Source organism: Homarus americanus, unplaced genomic scaffold, assembly GCF_018991925.1.
Source record: "Homarus americanus isolate GMGI-L3 unplaced genomic scaffold, GMGI_Hamer_2.0 scaffold17994, whole genome shotgun sequence".
Taxonomy (NCBI): Eukaryota; Metazoa; Arthropoda; class Malacostraca; order Decapoda; family Nephropidae; genus Homarus; species Homarus americanus.
Window position 1 is genome coordinate 212,409 of NW_024735067.1, and position 20,092 is coordinate 232,500.

Genomic DNA, 20,092 nt, shown 5'->3' on the forward strand with positions numbered 1-20,092 from the left:
TACTAGTGCTGTATTTAACAGGCTAGTTCTGTACTAGTGATGTATTTAACAAGTAGTACTATACTAGTACTGTATTTAACAAGTAGGACTGTACTAGTGTTGTATTTAACAGGTAGTACTGTACTAGTGTTGTATTTAACAGGTAGTACTGTACTAGTGGTTTAGTCAGTAAATGGACCGTTAACTACAACAGTAGGTCTAAAATTTTATTCAGTACATAACTATCACTACATGTTTGTTACAGGAATTACATTAAAACGCTAGTTCTTCATGTTCACTGTAACACTACATGAACATCACTATTATACATAAACAGCTCCACACACAACGTAACGTCACCTTAGTCTAGCCTGACCTAACCCAATTTAATTTAACCTAGTCATTTATTTCATCAGGTCGAGAGGCTGGGTTCATGCGAGTGAGGGTAAAACATTGAGGTAATAATGTGTTTTCAATAATGATTTTATTATATAAATTATTTAGACGTGAATCAGTGATCTTATGTTCCTGTGTGATCGTGCACTTAGGTGGCGCGACAGGTGGAGAGTTGAACTAGCGCCGCGGCAACTCATTAAGAGTGGTTAGGTTAGGTTAGATTCGGTTTAGGGGTGAGCAAATTACTAACACTTTGTAATCGAGTAAAAGTAATAACTACTGATGCCTGAAAAATAATTAGAAGCATAAAGTATTAATTATTACTTTTAAATGTTTATTTTTACAAAAAAAAGCACAAATACGAAGACGTGGTAATCTAATAACACTGCCTGACTCCTATTACAGGTTGGTTAAATAACATGTTAAAGGTACGTGGATAAATAGGGAACATACTTACAGCTGTGTTACACAACACAACACAACACAACACAACAGATCACATCATAACCCAACACAACAGATCACATCACAACACAACACAACACAACACAACACAATACAACACAACACAACACAACACATCACAACACAACACAACACATCACAACAGATCACATCACAACCACATCACAACACAACACAACACATCACAACAGATCACAACACAACACAACACAACACAACACATCACAACAGATCACATCACAACCCAACACAACACATCACAACAGATCACAACACAACACAACACAACACAACACATCACAACAGGTCACAACACAACACAACACAACACAACACAATGCATCACAACAGATCACATCACAACCCAACACAACACATCACAACACAACACAACACATCACAACAGGTCACATCACAACACAACACAACACATCACAACAGATCACATCACAACACAACACAACACATCACAACAGGTCACATCACAACACAACACATCACAAACACAACACAACACATCACAACAGGTCACATCACAACACAACACAACACATCACAACAGATCACATCACAACACAACACAACACAACACAACACATCACAACAGATCACATCACAACCCAACACACACATCACAACACAACACAACACAACACAACACATCACAACACAACACATCACAACAGGTCACATCACAACACAACACAACACAACACAACACAACACAACACATCACAACACAACACATCACAACAGATCACACACAACACAACACAACACAACACATCACAACAGGTCACATCACAACACAACACAACACAACACAAACACAACAACACAACACACATCACAACAGGTCACATCACAACAGGTCACATCACAACACAACACAACACATCACAACAGATCACAACACAACACAACACATCACAGCAGGACACAACACACACACACAAACACAACACAACACATCACAACAGGTCACATCACAACACAACACAACACAACACATCACATCACAACACAACACAACACATCACATCACATCACAACACAAACACATCACAACACAACATAACATAACACAACACAACACAACACAACACAACAGGTCACATCACAACACAACACAACACATCACTACACATCACATCACAACACAACACAACACATCACAACACAACACAACACATCACAACACAACACAACACATCACAACAGATCACATCACAACACAACACAACACAACACAACACATCACAACAGATCACATCACAACCCAACACAACACATCACAACACAACACAACACATCACAACAGGTCACATCACAACACAACACAACACATCACAACAGATCACATCACAACACAACACAACACATCACAACAGATCACATCACAACCCAACACAACACATCACAACACAACACAACACAACACAACACATCACAACACAACACATCACAACAGGTCACAACACAACACAACACAACACAACACATCACATCACAACACAACACAACACCGTCTCATATACAGCGCCCCTCTCAACCACATAACTGTTGTCTTCTACTCCAGTTTTTCTTTGGTCCACCAAGGTATCCTTGAGTATACTGGGTATCAACCACAAGGGTTAAACTAACTTTACCTGAAATATCATTGGTGAAGGAAAAGACAATTTACTTTGTAGGCTATATTATATTACACAACTAACATCACCACCTATAATTTGCTGGAGTTTCATTTCACCAGCAACTGATGATCAAAGGACTTGTCATTAATACGTGAACGACGGGGTGTAAATATTAGTCTTGCACTAATAAACATTTACTTGAATGCAGCGCTTGAAGGCAAAGGCGTGTTTAGTTCAAGAAATATTGGCAAAAGTTGTGGCCACTCATTGATGCTCTGAACACAGCTGACTGACTCTTCTAAGAAGCGAATCATCTACCCCCACCTTCCTTCCAATAACATATACTCATATATATATAAATTATTATATATTTACATATATATATATATATATATATATATATATATATATATATAGAGAGAGAGAGAGAGAGAGAGAGAGAGAGAGAGAGAGAGAGAGAGAGAGAGAGAGCCCTATAATATAAGGGGTTTACTCTACACCTTAATGTAAAGACTTATGTAGAACAATAGTCTCCAGTTAAACTGTGCATTATTAACAGTTAACAAAAATTTTACAGGGAAGTTTGTCGACAGAGACTTGGTTACCGCTCGACAGCCTCTCAATCTGTGAACGTGATTGTCGTTTTCACAGAAATTCTTCAATTGTGTGTATTCTCTACTTACGGTTTTCATACAACAAAGAGGAATTACCTGCGTGTGTGTGTGTTTACATCAAATTATAGCCATGCATAAACCCTCACGAAATATCGACACTGATGGGTTATCCATTGACTATGACTTGCCTAAAAAAACACCAAGGAATTTATAGGTTTATTTCACTTTCTTTCCCGATTATTATCATATTATTATCATATTATTGTTATTATAATTATTATTATTATTATTATTATTATTATTATTATTATTATTATTATTATTATTATTATTATTATTATTATTATTATCGTTATTATTACTATTATTATTATTATTATTATTATTATTATTGTTGTTATGATTCTTATTATTATTATTATTATTATTATTGTTATTATTATTATTGTTGTTATTATTATTATTATTATTATTATTATTATTATTATTATTATTTTAACAATATCATTATATCATTATCATTATTACACACCACAACCACACACACACACCACACACACACCACACACCACACACCACAAAAACAATTAATATATACATATTATTATTATTATTATTATTATTATTATTATTATTTTTATTATTATTATTATTATTATTATTATTATTATTATTATTATTATTATTATTATTATTATTATTATCATTATTATTATTATTATTATTATTATTGCTAGTATTATCATCCTATTTTCCCATACAAAATGACTCATCTTAAAACAATGGTGCCTCTCACTCTTTTTCTCCTTTTCATCTATTTTTTTTTTCATCTGCCTAATTTATGAACAGGTGATGCGACTCCACCCTTTCAAATTGCACCAATCTTCTCGGCAAATTTTTGGGGAAATTTCTGAAAACCTGTGAAGGAGCGAGAAAATATATTGTTATTTTCACTCTTTTTTTCTCAATTTTCGATCACATTTTTCTACGTGTGTTTTTGTGGGTGTTTTTTTTATGATCATTGTTTGTGAATTTATGTTTGGTTGAGTAAAATCTATTATTGAATTTTGTGTTTTTCTGTGTACTGTTTATGCTTTGTTACGTGTTTGTTTGTTTGTTTGTTTTGATTGTTTTCTGTACTGTGTTTCTCTTCACTTTTATTGGTTTTATGAGAGATGACTCTTGTGTATTTCTATGTTTATACTTTTGTATACATGGTTTTGTCATCTATATTTCTGTGTTTATAAATATTCAATCGTTTATATTTTCCTGTACTATATATTTCCATTCCCATTTACTGACAAATTTACATTTATATACTTTACCCTTTGAAGCTTATATGTTCTAAGCATTTTAAGAAACATTTATTAATTGTTTAATATTTTATAACTTATATATATATATATATATATATATATATATATATATATATATATATATATATATATATATATATATATATATATATATATATATATATATAATTTTTTTTTCTGAAAATATCTCACTTTGGGACAGGAAAAGACCCACAACGGGACCTAGGGGACGAAAACATAAGAATAAAAAGAAATTAAAAATAAAGAGAAAAAGACAATCTACATCACAAAGATGTCGGAAAACCATCCTTTTAAAGTGAGACAGATTGTATGAGTATGGAAACACAGAAGAAGGCAGAACATTCCACTGTTTGGCTCTGTGAGGAAAAACGGATATATTATAACGGGTTATTCGCGTGTGACCAACATCCACAGAGAAACGGTGGACACCGCGGGCAAGACTTGTGTTACGAGCCCACGGCCTTGCCGGCGGTACACAGGATGCCAAATCCACCGAACATTGCCCCTTAAAGTACCTGTAAAAGAGAGAGAGTGAAGCAACAATGCGGCGAAGAGAAAGGGAAGAAAGATTGTCAACTTAAGGAGGAGAGTTAGTAAGACGAAATGCCTTTTATTCTGCCCTGTCTACCAGTTGGACAGAAGAAGAGCCACCCTAGATATGAGAGCAGTACTCCAAGTTAAGACGAATGAATCCCTTATATACTTGAAGAAAATGCTCAGGAGTGAAGTAGGTGTGGCATCTATAAAGCATTCCCATCTTTCGGGAGGCAGCTTTACCAATGTTGTGGATGTGTGGCTTCCATGACATATTAGAGGAAATGGTGAGGCCTAGCATATCTATTTTAGAATTTGGCGGAATGATTGCGTCCTGAAATGTGAATGGTGGGAGATTTTCTATTTTGGAAAGTGTAATTGGTAAATACTGTGTTTTATTACTATTGAATTTAACCAAGTTTGTATCTCCCCATACGGAGATTCTGCACATATCCGCATTGATTGATGAAATGATATCAGCTCTAGAAACAGATCTAGTCTGAGAATTAGGGGAAGGGGAAAATGTGAAGAAGAGTGAAGAGTAGAATTATCAATCTTAAGAATGGATAGAATTAGTCGTAGTTTGAAGTAAATCATTGATAAAAGAAGGAAGAGAGTAGGTGAAAGAACAGAACCCTGTGGGACACTGGTAGAGAAAGAGCGAGAGATCGTTCCCTCGACAACAACTGCCATGGATCGGTTCTCAAGGAAGCTAGAGACTAGAAAACAATGTGGGGGAGAGATATCATAAGAGGGAAGTTTAGAAAGCAAAGACTTGTGCCATTCCCTGCCAAATGCTTTGGAGATGCCGAGGGCCACGACGAAAGCTTCACCGTAATCCTTAAGAGAGGATGACCAATGATGGGTGCAGTAGGAAAGCAGATCACCAGTAGATGTCGCCTGGCGAAAGCCATACTGGTAATCCGACAAAAGAGAAAGGCGTTCAAGGTGACGGAGAAAATGAGAGTTTAAATTGTTTCGAAAATCATAGAGAGGGATGAAGTTAGGGCAATGGGGCGATAGTTAGAGGTATTAGCATGGTCACCCTTCTTCCGGATGGGCTGAACCAAGGCATGCTTCCAAGAAGAAGGAAAAGTTTGGGTTTTGAGGCAGAGACGAAAGAGGCGAGCAAGCACAGGGGCCAGGGCTTCAGCACACTCCCTCAGAACACGAGGGGGTACTCCGTCCGGTCCATGCGCCTTACTCACATCCAACCTGGATAACACACCAGTAACCCTACGAGTGTAGATTATAGGAAAGTGCATAGGTTCAGTCGGAGGAACAGGAGTAGGAGGGATAGAGTGGGAATCTTCTAAAGTGGAGTTAGAGGAGAATAAGGTGCCGAAGAGACTGGCTTTGTCAGGGGGAGAGTTGGCTATAGAGTTATCAGGTAGGAAGAGAGGAGGAAAAGAGGGAGTGCAGAAGTTATTACAGAAGTTTTTGGTTAAGGACCAGAGAAGAATTTACTAGAAGAAGAGTTGGTCAGGTCAGCGGTCTTTTTTTTTATATAAAATTCCGCTTGGCCCAACGAAGAATAGCCTTACAACGATTCCTGGAGGTAATAAAAGAGGAGTGGGAAATAGGAGAAGGGGATAGCTTCATAGCTTGATATGAGAACTGATAAAAAGTAGCTGTTCAATGCTTTGCTTATTTCCTCACTGTCATCGATCACTTCCCCCCTCCCTGACTTTAAAGGCCCAACTTTGTCCTTGACCTTTGTTCTATATACCAGGAAAAATCCCTTGGGATTCGCCTTGGATTCTCTTGCTATCCTGATTTCATAGTCCCTCTTTGCCTTCCTTACATTTTTCTTAACATTCCTAGATAGTTTATTATACCCATTTCTGAGCTGCTCCTCCCCTCCCTTTAATTTCTTATAAATTCCTTTCTTTATTCCTATGTCATGTTTAAGTTTTCTGGTCATCCACCTTGGCTCATTCTTATTTAACCAAATTTTTCTGTATGGTATATTTTGTTCTTGTGCTTTACGTAGTATACGAGTGAATATATTATAGTCATGATCAATTGTTGTGTCACCTGTGACCTCACCCGTTCCTACTGGGGACTGACCTGACTGTTCCCAAGCGACCTCACCTAGGTACCTTCTTAACCCCAATCGAAAGTTTGGGACTGACCATATTGTCATTGTTCTTCGTTTCCCAATTTAGGGTGAACCTGATTTCTCTTTGATCACCGTTCCCTAGTTCTTCCCCTATTGTGATATCTCTGATAATATTTTCTTTATTTGTTAATACAGACTCGGTTCCAATTTCACCCTTTATTGAATTATTAATACAACATTTTATTGTATCCCTGACGAAGAGTGCGACCCCTTCCCCTTCCTACCTTCCCTGTCCTCGTGAAAAAGGTTGATTTTTATTTTTTTATTTTGCCGCTTACAGCGGCTACTTTATTGTGCACCCCACACTCATCCTGTGAGCGGTAGCGCAAAAGGATTACAGAGTAGGGTTTACAACGGGTCATAATAATTAACCCCCGTTGTCAGGATATTATGGCACTGAAAGGGTAACTTATTCACAAATGCGTGAGTACAGGAGTGTGAGGCAGTGTGTCTGGCCTCACACTTTGTTATTCACATTTACGTGGGAGGTATTCAAGTACATTGCGTATTTGGTTCTGTACATGAGAATTGATATAGTTACTAAGTGCAAAAAAGTGGATACAATCTTGATATGTCGGCTATCTTGCCATTAGAGATGAAGTGTTGTGCCATTTCACACACAGTGTGCTTGGACCTGTCCCTAAAAGGTTCTATCTTCACACAGTCGAGGACGTAGTGTTCAAGTGTGTGGCCATATGTATGGCCACACACTTTACATTTAGTTTTGTTTACATCTGCTTGAAGAACATACTGCCAGAGGTACTTATATCCTAACCTTAATCTAGCGGTTACAACATCTTGTAATCTAGTGATCTTGCTCATATACATGTTCCTTGTTATCTCATCATAGTAACTGGATCGACTAGTGCCTGTTTGCACTTGTCTACTTACGTCAAACTCATCAATAAGTTCTTTCCTAATTACAGTTTTAAGGGTTCTTTGGCAGACCCAAATTGCTTATTCAACATGTTTGTTAGGCTTGAGTTTGGCAGGCATCAACTCTGTCATGTTTTATGAGGCCTATGTGAGGAGAGGGATCACAACAGTTTGACCCTGACACCCAGGTCAACAAGGCACGCATATTTGTGTCTGGCTTCAAGAGACAGAGCGTGACAACCTGAGTCAGTATTGTCAGGAGCAGAAGTGGTGAGGTCAGTGGCTCATCAGTCTGTAGAGTGTGTATGTGTTCAAGAGCTCTCAATTTGGCAGTGTGTTGGAGATAAATGCTTTGTATAATTAATTTTTAGGCGGATACGTCGGTATTGTGATATCGAAGGGAACTGTCCGCCAGGGTGGCAGGAAGCGCTGTTGTGTCTCAACTTTGCACAGGTGGTCTAGTCCAAACATCTTCATATGTGTAGCTGTAGTTTGGATCCATTTAGACTCAGTAGTCCCATGGTTCATACATTCTAGCAATTTTAAGGAAACAATGTTATCAGGATCACCACGCAGAAGCCTCAGGGCTATCATGAGGTTGACTTCAATTATTCTATCTTTAACACTGGGTATACCTAGTTCTTCCCTCATATTAAGTACTTTAGTGCTCATGGGACATCCTAGGATAATTCCGAGGGCTTTATTTTGCATTTTCTCGAGCTTGTCAACGCCTTTCCCGTCACGAATGACCAGGGCTGGTGCGTGGTAATCTATCAGAGATCTTATATAGCCTAGGTACATTGTTTTAACATTTCTAATATTAGCACCACAGTGCGGGCTGTACCCCGCTACACTTCTAAGAGGTCTCAGTCTGTCAGTACATTGGCGGGTTAGCTGTTGTATGGCAGGTAGGGTACAAGGGACGGAAACACCAAGATATTTAAAGGAAGAAACATAGTCAATAGTGTTGTTACCTATCTTGAACTTGGCGGGGCCGCGTTTGCGGTTACCAGCTTGTTTGTTGAACACCTTAGTTTTGTCAGTGGAGATAATAAGACCGAGGTGTTCACAGGCTGCGTATACATGGTTCAGGGTGGTTTGCATTTCACGATGAGTTTTAGTATGTATAAGAATATCATAAGCATAGCTGATTGAGATATTGCTGGGGTTGTCTGGTATTAAATTTAATAATGCATTCATAAGAACATTGAACAAAGTAGGTCTAAGTACTCCACCTTGAGGGGTACCAAGTTGCATATACCCCTCTATGTGGTACTCTGATAAAAAGTTCTTGCTCGCCAGGTTCATCCAAGTTTAGGTGATTGCTATGACGTCTACATTCTCGGTACATACAACCGCTCTCAGCAAGTCTATTTTATTTCTAACGCTCCTACTGTTTGTATAGTATACATTTAAACCTACCCTTCCCTGGTCCTGTTTTACCCCTTGTCCTGAGTAACCAATTTTACTGGGGACTTGGTCACAAGTTTTATGATTCCATATGGCAGCGATTAATATCATATTATATAGGTATTATATTATATTATATTGTATTATATTATATTACATTTTATTTATTTTTTGTGTCTAGTCTGATGATATTGTTGTGCCAATTCATAATTTGGTGTTATAATGTTTGTAAACTTGGTGTTTTGATTATTTTCTGTCTCCAGCAGCAGTTATTTTGGCAAATTTAGGCAGATTTTCTGATATATATTGATGTATTACTTATGTAAGAATATTTTAGAATGTTTTGCATCATTTTTGTTATGATTTACTTCTTATTGTAAGTCTCGATCAGAGTAGAACGTTCTAGAACGTCCCGGGCGTGTTTGGGTGGTGCTGGAGGTGTCTGGGGAGACGTATATAAACACCGGCGAGCGACATCGGAGACCAGCGGAAATAGCCCAAAGGCGAAGTGGCCAGTAATCCTCAAACAAACTAAACAGCGGAGTCAGTCGATCGTTTCTGTAAAGAATAAGCCGAGTAGGACAACTGAAGATAATTGTTGTGCAAGTATTGTGGAATTGTTGTGATTAATATAAAGTGAAAAGACTAAGGAATTGTACACTGGTAGTGTGCTGACTACAGTATATGTTCGAAGTGAGAAGTCCAGCTGTGAAGCCATTACCCTGTTAACAGTGTTGTGAAAAATCAGTGTTTACTACAGAAGGCTACAGTGCACCAGTGTGTTTCTGTGACCTAGTGGAAATCTACCTGCCCGTTTTTTGTCTGTACACTGATACCGATCGTCGGGAAATTACCGGAGACTGACGGTACAGCTAATGGTAATACGACAACACTTGAGATATCTCCTGCTACTGTACTATGACCCTGGCCGCTGGTGGAAGCTGGGTAAGCGGTGAAAGGAGTGTCCTAACAGTAATATTCTTAATGGTTTCATCAAAAAATCGGAAATAAGGTCATATTTTTTTATTATTTTACTCATTAATTATATGTTTTTCACACTAACAATGGTTCACGTCGGTTAAACAGTGAATTATCTACTGTACATTTTCAGGCGGAACTTAATTTCATCTTGTGTCGAGTTTTGCCTCATAACAGCATCACGTTTCTGAGCCAATAAATCCTGAAGTCGAATCAAAATAAAACTGGCGTAGGAGGAAGTACAGTATTTCAATCCATGTCAAGAGGTTCACCGTATATGAGAAATGACTCATCATTCTCCGTTTACAAATGAACCCAAACACGGGGGCTTTTTTTCTACGACTGTTGATTGGACCGTATTAGCGTGACGTCTACATGTCCAGCCAATCAGCGTCTGAGGGTTTTATTCATATACGTGACACAGCGGAACTTGAGAGACGCGATCAAGGTAGTGAGATGTTTTCGACGATTCCAGTACATCTATTAGTATTTTATTTTGATATTATAATCGTTATTATAATTTAAAAGAACTTGTAGAATAGATACGATTTTATTTACCCGTCCCATTTAGGTCGAAGCAGAGAATATACTGAGAAGAAACAAAGCGTAAACAACACAACTCGCTTGACTGGTTGCTGGGCGATGGACACACTGGGGATGTGAACGAGAGGCGGGCGTGGGTGAGGGGGGGGGGGTAATGTGTTTAGGTCAGCGACTTGTTAAGGGAAAGTCTGTCTGTCTACCTGTCTTGTCTGCCTCTCTTCCACATCTGGGGCCTCCACAGCTCTCTAAAAATGGATTAAACGATAAATGGCGCATCGGAGACCTATTCATTACGTGTCAGAATGAGTGGATGACGCGTCAGAATATTATAGCTGTATCAAGGACTTCCAACCCCGGGACATCTTGACACAGGATATTCGCTAAATCATGCAGTCATGTTTATTTTTTAGGAGGTGAGAGATGAAATTACATGATATAAACAAAAATAATAGCAATACAAATGAAAATGGTAAGTGACAAAGAAAGAGAGGATATAATAATAATAATAATAAACAGCACCAACTCTTGTCACCATGTCAGTACTTTATCGTGTTAGATCTTCAGGTATTTTGCTTCATTTGTTATTCTGATGAAAAGACAGACCGTCATTTTTGTTTTCTTAATAAAACATGTATGTTCCTGAAAACATTGTAAGACATTTTATTTGTTATTTACGTAAAGCGAGTAACTGTTACCTGGTAGAGGACGTATTTGTTGTTTTACCTCAGATTAATTGATGTTTTGACCTGTGTTGTGTTTGCCTTTTTTGCTTATTTGTCTTTCATTATCTTATCTTTATCGGTCATTTTTATTTTATATTTTCCTTGTTTTTGTTTTGTTTTTTTAAGTATTTTTATTCTTTGTTCTAAAATTTTCTCCTATTTTTTTCCTTTTCTTCCTTTCTCCTCATCTTCTTCTCCATTATCCTCCTACTCCTTCTCTAAGTACTCCTCTTCTTCTCCTCCTCTTCTACTCCCTTATCCTCCTACTCCTTCTCTTATTACTCCTCCTCTTCCCCTTCTCCTTTCCCCTGTTCTCTTACTCTGTCCACCTTTCCTATCTTTCCATCTTCACTATTATTCCTCTCCCCTCCTCCCCAATCCTTCACCCCATCCTCATCTGTCTCTCTCCCTCTTTCATCCTCCTCTCTACACTCTCTCCCTCTACTTCCTTATTCCCTCCCTCTCTCTCCCTCATCTCTCCATCTCCCTTTTAATTATTTTTGTACCCTCTTTCTCTCACCTTTACCTCCTCCCTCCCTTGTTCTGCCTCCTCTTACCTCTCTTTCCTCCTCTTACCTTCTCTCCCCTCTCCCTTCTTTCCTCCCTTCCCCTTCCACGGTTTTTCCTATTCTCTTCCTTTCGCCTCCCCTCCCCCCTCCTCCTCTCATCTCCCTCCACTTCCCGTACTACTTTCCCATCCACTTCATTTCTTCTCGCCCTTCCCTCCTTCCTACCTTTCTCTTCCTCCTATCTTCTCCTTCGCTCCATCCTTTTCTCCCATCTTCTCCTCTTTCCCTTCTTCCTTTCCTCACTATAGGAAAGGTCACGGCAGGCTTAGCTCCCGGGGATTAATTGTCAGTAATGGCTAGTGCTACTTGCGAACAGGGCTGTACCCTTCAGAGGGCCGAGTTAGAGAGGGCCAAGGAAGAAATCTTGAGGGTCAAGGCCGAATCTTGAGGGCCAAGGAAGAAAACTTGAGGGCCAAGGAAGATATCTTGAAATTAAAGGAAGTGATAGCGAGGATGAAGGAAGAAACGAGACAAGGAAAGCCCGTGTCTGACGAAAACTTAGGCGAATGGAAGGTTGTGAGGAGAGGGATGACCAAACTGGTGGTGAGAAAAGACACCAAGGATACAACAACAACAGCTAAGTGTACCAACTCTTTCAGTCCTTTGATAGACTAATTGGACGTTAGCATAGTCAGGGACAAGGCTGACAAGGAAGGTACGAAAACCTTAATTGTTGGCAATTCCCATGTACGGTACCTGGACAGAGCTTTTTGTGGTAAAAACAAAAATAGGATGAGGGTGTGTTTGCCAGGAGCTGGGGTGGAGGATATAGTTGGCAGGATGGACAATATCTTGTCTGGTAATGGGAACAAACCCATTATCTGCCTCAGTGCAGGAGGCAATGATATTGGCCGGTGTAGGAGCGAGGAACTTCTTGATAAGTTCAAGACAGCTATAGAACGTATTAGGTCTAAGGGAGGGATCCCTATCATATGTGGTGTCCTGCCTAGAAGGACAGTTGGCAATGAATGGTTGTCAAGGGCAGTTGGTGTCAACGGCCGTCTTGCCAGGTATTGCAAGTCAATATCAGTCCCATCCATTGACAACTGGGACAACTTCTACAGCAGAAGGGACCTTTATGCTAGGGATGGGGTGCATCTGTCTAGGGATGGGGTGACAACCCTGGCTGGTTCTCTCGAGACGGCAGTTCAAAAGATGTTGAAGTATTTAAACTGCTAGGAAAACATATGAGCACGGGGGTAGAGGAGGCTGCAGTGGGAGCGGGTAAACAAAGTGAAAGGTTACAGGGAAATAGTGCTAGGAATTATGACAAAACTAAATTAGGCAGTAAGTTAAAACCTAAACGCGACAAAGAGAGGACTCAGAACACGACTAACTTAAATGTCTACTACGCAAACAGTAAAAGTATGAGAAACAAAATGGATGAAATCAGGGCGTTGGTATGTACCGAAAAAATTGATATAATGGCATTCACCAAAGCATGGATAAACATAGACTCACGTGAGTTACCTGTCGAATACCAAATTGCAGGTTACAAATTATTCCATACCGATAGGCAGAATAAGAAAGGAGGCGGAGTAGCAATCTATGTCAGGGATAATCTGAAATGTGAAATAAATAAGGAAATAAAAACTGAGCGGAATACAGAAACAATTTGGATAGACTTAATCGACGGTAGGGAAAAATTAATCACGGGAGTAATATATAGACCTAGTAATCTTGATAGAGTTAATGAGCGACGTATTTGGGATGAAATGCGCAGGGCTTCCATACATAGCAAAGTCTGTATAGTAGGCGACTTTAACTTTATCCCAATAGATTGGATTGACCTTACGGGTAACTCAGAATCAGAGGATTTTCTAGAAACAATCCAGGACTGTTTCCTAAGTCAACATATAACCAAACCTACCCGGGGTAATAATATACTCGATTTAGTTCTGTCAAACAGAGAAAACCTCATTAGTAATGTCGAGGTAGGGAACGAACTTGCTAACAGCGATCACAAAGAAATTAGATTCCAGTTAGAATTTCAGAGCAGCCGCAAGGAAAATTCCACTGAAGTCCCAGATTTCAGAAGGGCAAACTTTGATAGTTAGGAGAGGCAATTCAGAGAAAGGATATCACACTTGGGGGTGAATTACATGACCTCACATGAGGTGACCTCACACAATGTACCCACAGAAGGCGACCTCACCTTACCCGGAGTCCTGACGGTTGAGAATGACCTGATAACGAAATCTGAGGTTGCCGAGTTCTACAACAATTTGAATAATGAGTTACTTAATGCACAAAGGCAGAACATACCATACAGAAAACTCGGATCAAACAACAATGATCCTAAATGGATAAATAATTATTTAAAGATTATTATTGGACAAAGGAAGGCTATAGGTAGGAGAATAAATCGTGGTGAAGTTAAGACCGCGATAAGAAAAGCGAAGAGGAATAATGAACTGAAGGTAGCAAGGGAGGCTAAGTTGAACCCCAAGGGATTCTATCAAATGTATCAAACTAAAACACGAGAAAAGATTGGACCAATACAGTCAGATACCGGAGAGCTAACTGATAACGACAGAGAACTGAGCAATAATCGGAATAAATATTTTCAAAAAGTTTTCACAACCGAAAATTTAAACATGATACTCGAGGCGCAGACTCTATACAGAGATAGTGAAGAAAATAAATTAAGCACGATAGTAGTGACTAGTAACGATGTTAGTAAGCAAATAGACAAACTAAAGTCTAGTAAGTCACCAGGTCCTGATGAGATATTTGCCAGAGTATTAAAGGAATATAAGGAAGAGCTTAGTATGCCCTTAACAAAGTTGTTTAACATGTCCTTAAAAACAGGTGTAGTACCAGAATCCTGGAGGATAGTGAATGTAATACCGATTTTCAAGAAGGAGATAGCTCACTATCCCCTAACTACCGGCTAGTCAGTTTAACATCAACTATAGTCAAATTGCTGAAAGCAATAATTTCAAACTCTATTCGAAATCACCTGGAGAAGCACAAGTTCATCAATGATTCCCAACATGGCTTCACAAGTGGGCCTTCATTTCTGACTAATCTATTAACATTATTTTCATCTGTTTTCGAATCAGTGGACGAGGGGCATAATTATGATGTGGTATATCTCGACTTTAGCAAAGCCTTCGACAGAGTCCTCCACGAAAGACTAATAAGAAAAGTGGAGGCTCATGGCATTAAAGGAGATATTCTAAAATGGATTGGGGCGTGGTTACAGGACAGGAAACAGCGAGTGAGCATTAACGGCACTAAACCCTATTGGAGCACCATCACTAGTGGAGTTCCCCAAGGCTCAGTACTTGGACCATTATTATTTATTATATACATAAACGACATAGATATCGGCGTAGACAGCAACATAAATAAATTTGCTGACTACACTAAAATAGGGCATGTGATTAAATCCGACGAGGACTCCGCAAAAATACAGGAAGATCTAAACAAATTTTTCGAATGGTCTGAAAAATGGCAGATGAAATTCAATGTGGACAAATGTAAAGTACTCAGTATAGGAGATGTAAACAGGGAACCAGATACCAGTTGAACAACGATGTTATTGAGAAATCCGACTGGGAGAAAGATTTAGGAGTAATGATAAGTAGGAATCATAAGCCAAGTAAACAATGTGTATTTGCTCGCAACAAGGCTAATAAAGTACTTGGGTTCATACAAAGGAGTGTTAGTTACAAGACTAGCGAAGTACTCCTAAAACTATATCTTGCGCTTGTGAGACCTCACTTGGTTTACACAGTTCAATTCTGGTCACCGTATTACAGAATACATATAGAATCCTTGGAAAGAATTCAGAGGAGAATGACAAGACTAATCCTGGGCATTAGGAACCTTGAGTACAGAGACAGGTTAAAACATCTTAATTTGCACTCCCTCGAAAGACGTAGAGTGAGGGGCGATATGATAGAGGTGTATATATGGAAGTCAGGGCTGAACAAAGGGGAAATTACAAATGTACCCAAATTATCCAACCAGGAGCAAACTCGTAACAAAGGTTTTAAATTAGACAAATTTAGATTTAGGCGCGAAATTGGTAAACATTGGTTTGGAAACAGAGTAGTGGATGAGTGGGACAAGTTACCAAATATCATCATTAACTCGAATTCGCTGGACAGCTTCAAACATAGGTTGGGTGGATATATGAGCAATAGGGATTGGGTGTAAATGGGACTGCCCAGTATGGACCAATAGGCCCGCTGCAGTTTCCTCCATTCTTATGTTCTTATCTAACCCTCTCTCTCTCTCCCCTTCTCCCTTCCTTTTCCTTCCTCTTCCGAACCTCCTTCTCCCCCACACACAGGTAGTCCGGCTCGGCTCCTGAGAACAATAACCCTAAAAAGGCCTTGGCAGTGGCCTGTGTTTCGAGAGTCTTTGGTGGGGGTTGCTGGGGGGTTAGGTGGGGAGAGGGTGGGCCAGGTTAGGTGAAAGGAGGGGGTGGGCCAGGTTGGAGTGGGGAGAGGAGGTGGGGAGAAGGAGTGGAGCCAGGATTAGGTGGGGGAGGGTGGGCCGGGTTAGGTGGAGAGGAGAAATTGGGCCAGGTTAGGTGGGGGAGGGTTGGGCCAGGTTGGGTGGAGAGAGGGGGTGGGCCAGGTTAGGTGGGGGAGAGGGGGTGGGCCGGGTTAGGTGGGGAGAGGAGGTGTTAAGTGGTGTGTGGGGGAGGTTGGGTTAGGTTAGGTTAGGTTAGGTTAGGTTGGGTTAAGTTGAATGAGGTTGGGAGAGGAGGGGATTGGGAAGGGGGTTTGGTACAGCACGGATGGGTAGAGAGAGAGGGGGGCAAAGAGAAACAGAGAGCGAGAGAGAGAGAGATGAAAATAATGGTGATAATAAACTATGATGATAAAGACAGCAATAAAGAGATGAACTAGAACAGGTGTATGAAGTAAGGGGAGAGAGTAATGGGAAGACTGGAGAGAGAGGGGGATAGGAGGAGGAAGAAGAATGGGAGGAGCAGGTGATGGGGAGGAGAAAGGCTGTACGTCAGGAAGGTAGGGAGATGAAAGAAGAGGGGGAGAAAGAGGTGCAAGAGATGGAAATGAAGAGAGAGAGAGAACTAGAAAGAGGAGAGAAAAAAGGGAGAAAAAGGAAGGACAGTAACTAAGAGAGAGAGAGAGAGAGAGAGGAACTAGAAAGAGGGAGAGAAAAAAGGGAGAAAAAGGAAGGACAGTAACTAGAGAGAGGGAGGGAGAGAGTAGAAGTAGGAAGAGGGATGGTGGATAGAGTGGGAAGCAGAGAAGGTAGGAGGGAGAAAGAAGAATGAGGGAGAGGGATGGAGGAAGTGGGAAGGGGGATGGAGGAAGTGGGAAGGGGGAGGGAGGAACAGTAGACCTCATTCATAGATCGAGTATGCAGACAAGTTGCCATATATGGGTTGGCCGTGCAGGTGCTGTTGCCTGGTCACTGCTCTCAATGGGCAGATGAGAAGCCGTTTACCTGGTAATGGGTTTTCGGAAGGGGGGTGTCAATAGGTAGTGAATAATCGTGTATGATTGATATTTCTATTTGTGTCGATAATAAGAATGGGATGTATGATGAAATGAAAGGATGATAATAGTAATAAAATAGTTAATTATATAGAATGATGGTAATGTATATAATACTACTACTACTAATACTACTACTACTACTACTACTACTACTACTAATAATAATAATAATAATAATAATAATAATAATAATAATAATAATAATAATAATAATAATAATAATAATAATAATAACAATAATAATAATAATACAGTAACCTAACCTAACCTAACCTAACCTAACATCTAACCATTTCTTTAATAAGATAAAGCGGGCAAAGAGTGAGGCAGACACACTTTAATGAGAGAGAGAGAGAGAGAGAGAGAGAGAGAGAGAGAGAGAGAGAGAGAACCAGTTATGTTAATGGCCTCGCCTCCAACACAAGGGGACAACACAGGTAAGCTTGTGCCCCAGGGCCCCTCGTTAACATCATTTGTGAGTGTCGTCTGAACTAACAAAATTGTAGATTTACGAGAGTTAATGTATCTATTAGGTCGTGTTTATCTTTAATTATATACCAGAAATGATATATGAAGATCACCTGAACATTAGCCCCTAGTTTATTATATATTGAATATATTGAAACAGTTTATTTAGCCAGAAAAACACAGATACAGAGTGAATAATAACAACAATATTAACATGGCTGAGCCAGTTGAGAACCTGAGCTCTCTTTGAGGCACCTGATATATACTATACATTGATGTCAAGGAAGTATTATGTAACATTTAGTATCATCTGGAATAGTACAATAGCATGGTGGTAATAAGAACATGTTACCACGGTTATCAATTCAATATTTATTTATTATATTTATTTTATTTATTTATTTTACATTTATATTATAAGTATATACATACTTTACAGAGGAGATGATATCTGTGTTGTATTAAGGTGGAACAAGATGACAGAAGCTGTCAGCATCATGTCTTGCCGGCAATGGTAACCTCTACCTATCTACTTAACAATTTATGATAGAATGGTTTTGGTGGTACAATAAAAGTAGGAATATAAAGTAGGTATTACCAAAATATTAATACTTAGACAATAGATATTTTTTAGAGATGATCTAAAAATTCTAAAGGAAGGATCACCAGGAGATTAGCCCCCAGCTTATTTGACCTTAAGATTAACCACCCTAACACTATCCCAACATAACCACCCTAACACTATCCCAACATAACCACCCTAACACTATCCCAACATAACCACCCTAACACTATCCCAACATAACCACCCTAACACTATCCCAACATAACCACCCTAACACTATCCCAACACAACCACCCTAACACTATCCCAACATAACCTAATATAACTTAAACAAACATAATTTAAGTTAGATCAGTCTAATCAAACATTATTCAAACTATCTTACCTAACCTAACCTAACCTAACCTAACCTAACCTAACCTAACCTAACCTAACCTAACCTAACCTGACCTACCTTAAGTTTAAGTATTTCCCTGGCTTATTCCTGAAATTCGTGTATGTATGTATGTACTGTATGTATGTATGTATGTATGTATGTATGTATGTATACAAATGTGTGTGTGTGTGTGTGTGTGTTCTCGTTACTGGGATAAGAAACTCGTACATTGCGTATTGAAATATAAAACAAATATAAAGTATATTTAGATGTTGTGTTTTATGAAGTGTTTATTGTTTATATATTTGTTTACTTTGTAAGTAATTGGGAGAAGATACAGGTGTAACAGTCAGAGAACACAATGAGTTATTGAATGGGGTGATGTGGTCGTCTGCGAGAAATATCCACAAATACAGAAAGAACATAAATGAACAATAATGTTACGCGAGTTATTGTCTGTTCTTCCTGTAGCCACCATATAGGATCCTGATGTGTGTGTGGTATAATGATAAACATAGTCGCCACCAACTACTGGGTCTGGTGACTGATTAATGGTGTGTCGTCTCTGGTGTTGTGACTTAATAGTCGCCACCAACTACTGGGTCTGGTGACTGATTAATGGTGTGTCGTCTCTGGTGTTGTGACTTAATAGTCGCCACCAACTACTGGGTCTGGTGACTGATTAATGGTGTGTCGTCTCTGGTGTTGTGACTTAATAGTCGCCACCAACTACTGGGTCTGGTGACTGGTTAATGGTGTGTTGTGATTCTAATAGCTGCCACAACTACCGGGTCTGGTGACTGATTAATGGTATGTCGTCTCTGGTGTTGTGACTAATAGTCGCCACCAACTACTGGGTCTGGGACTGGTTAATGGTATGTCGTCTCTGGTGTTGTGCCAGTCCAACTACTGGGTCTGGTGACTGATTAATGGTGTGTCGTCTCTGGTGTTGTGACTTAATAGTCGCCACCAACTACTGGGTCTGGTGACTGATTAATGGTATGTCGTCTCTGGTGTT

At 39.4% G+C, this 20,092-nt stretch overlaps 1 long non-coding RNA gene across 1 annotated transcript in view; it reads right to left on the reverse strand.

Moving 5' to 3' along the window:
- Positions 1 to 19,982: 19,982 nt before the first annotated feature.
- Positions 19,983 to 20,092, reverse strand: part of LOC121870781 — a 4,587-nt gene continuing 4,477 nt past the window's right edge. The window contains exon 3 of the long non-coding RNA XR_006089775.1: positions 19,983 to 20,092. This exon is cut by the window's right edge and continues 1,162 nt beyond it. This is a non-coding gene — a long non-coding RNA (uncharacterized LOC121870781).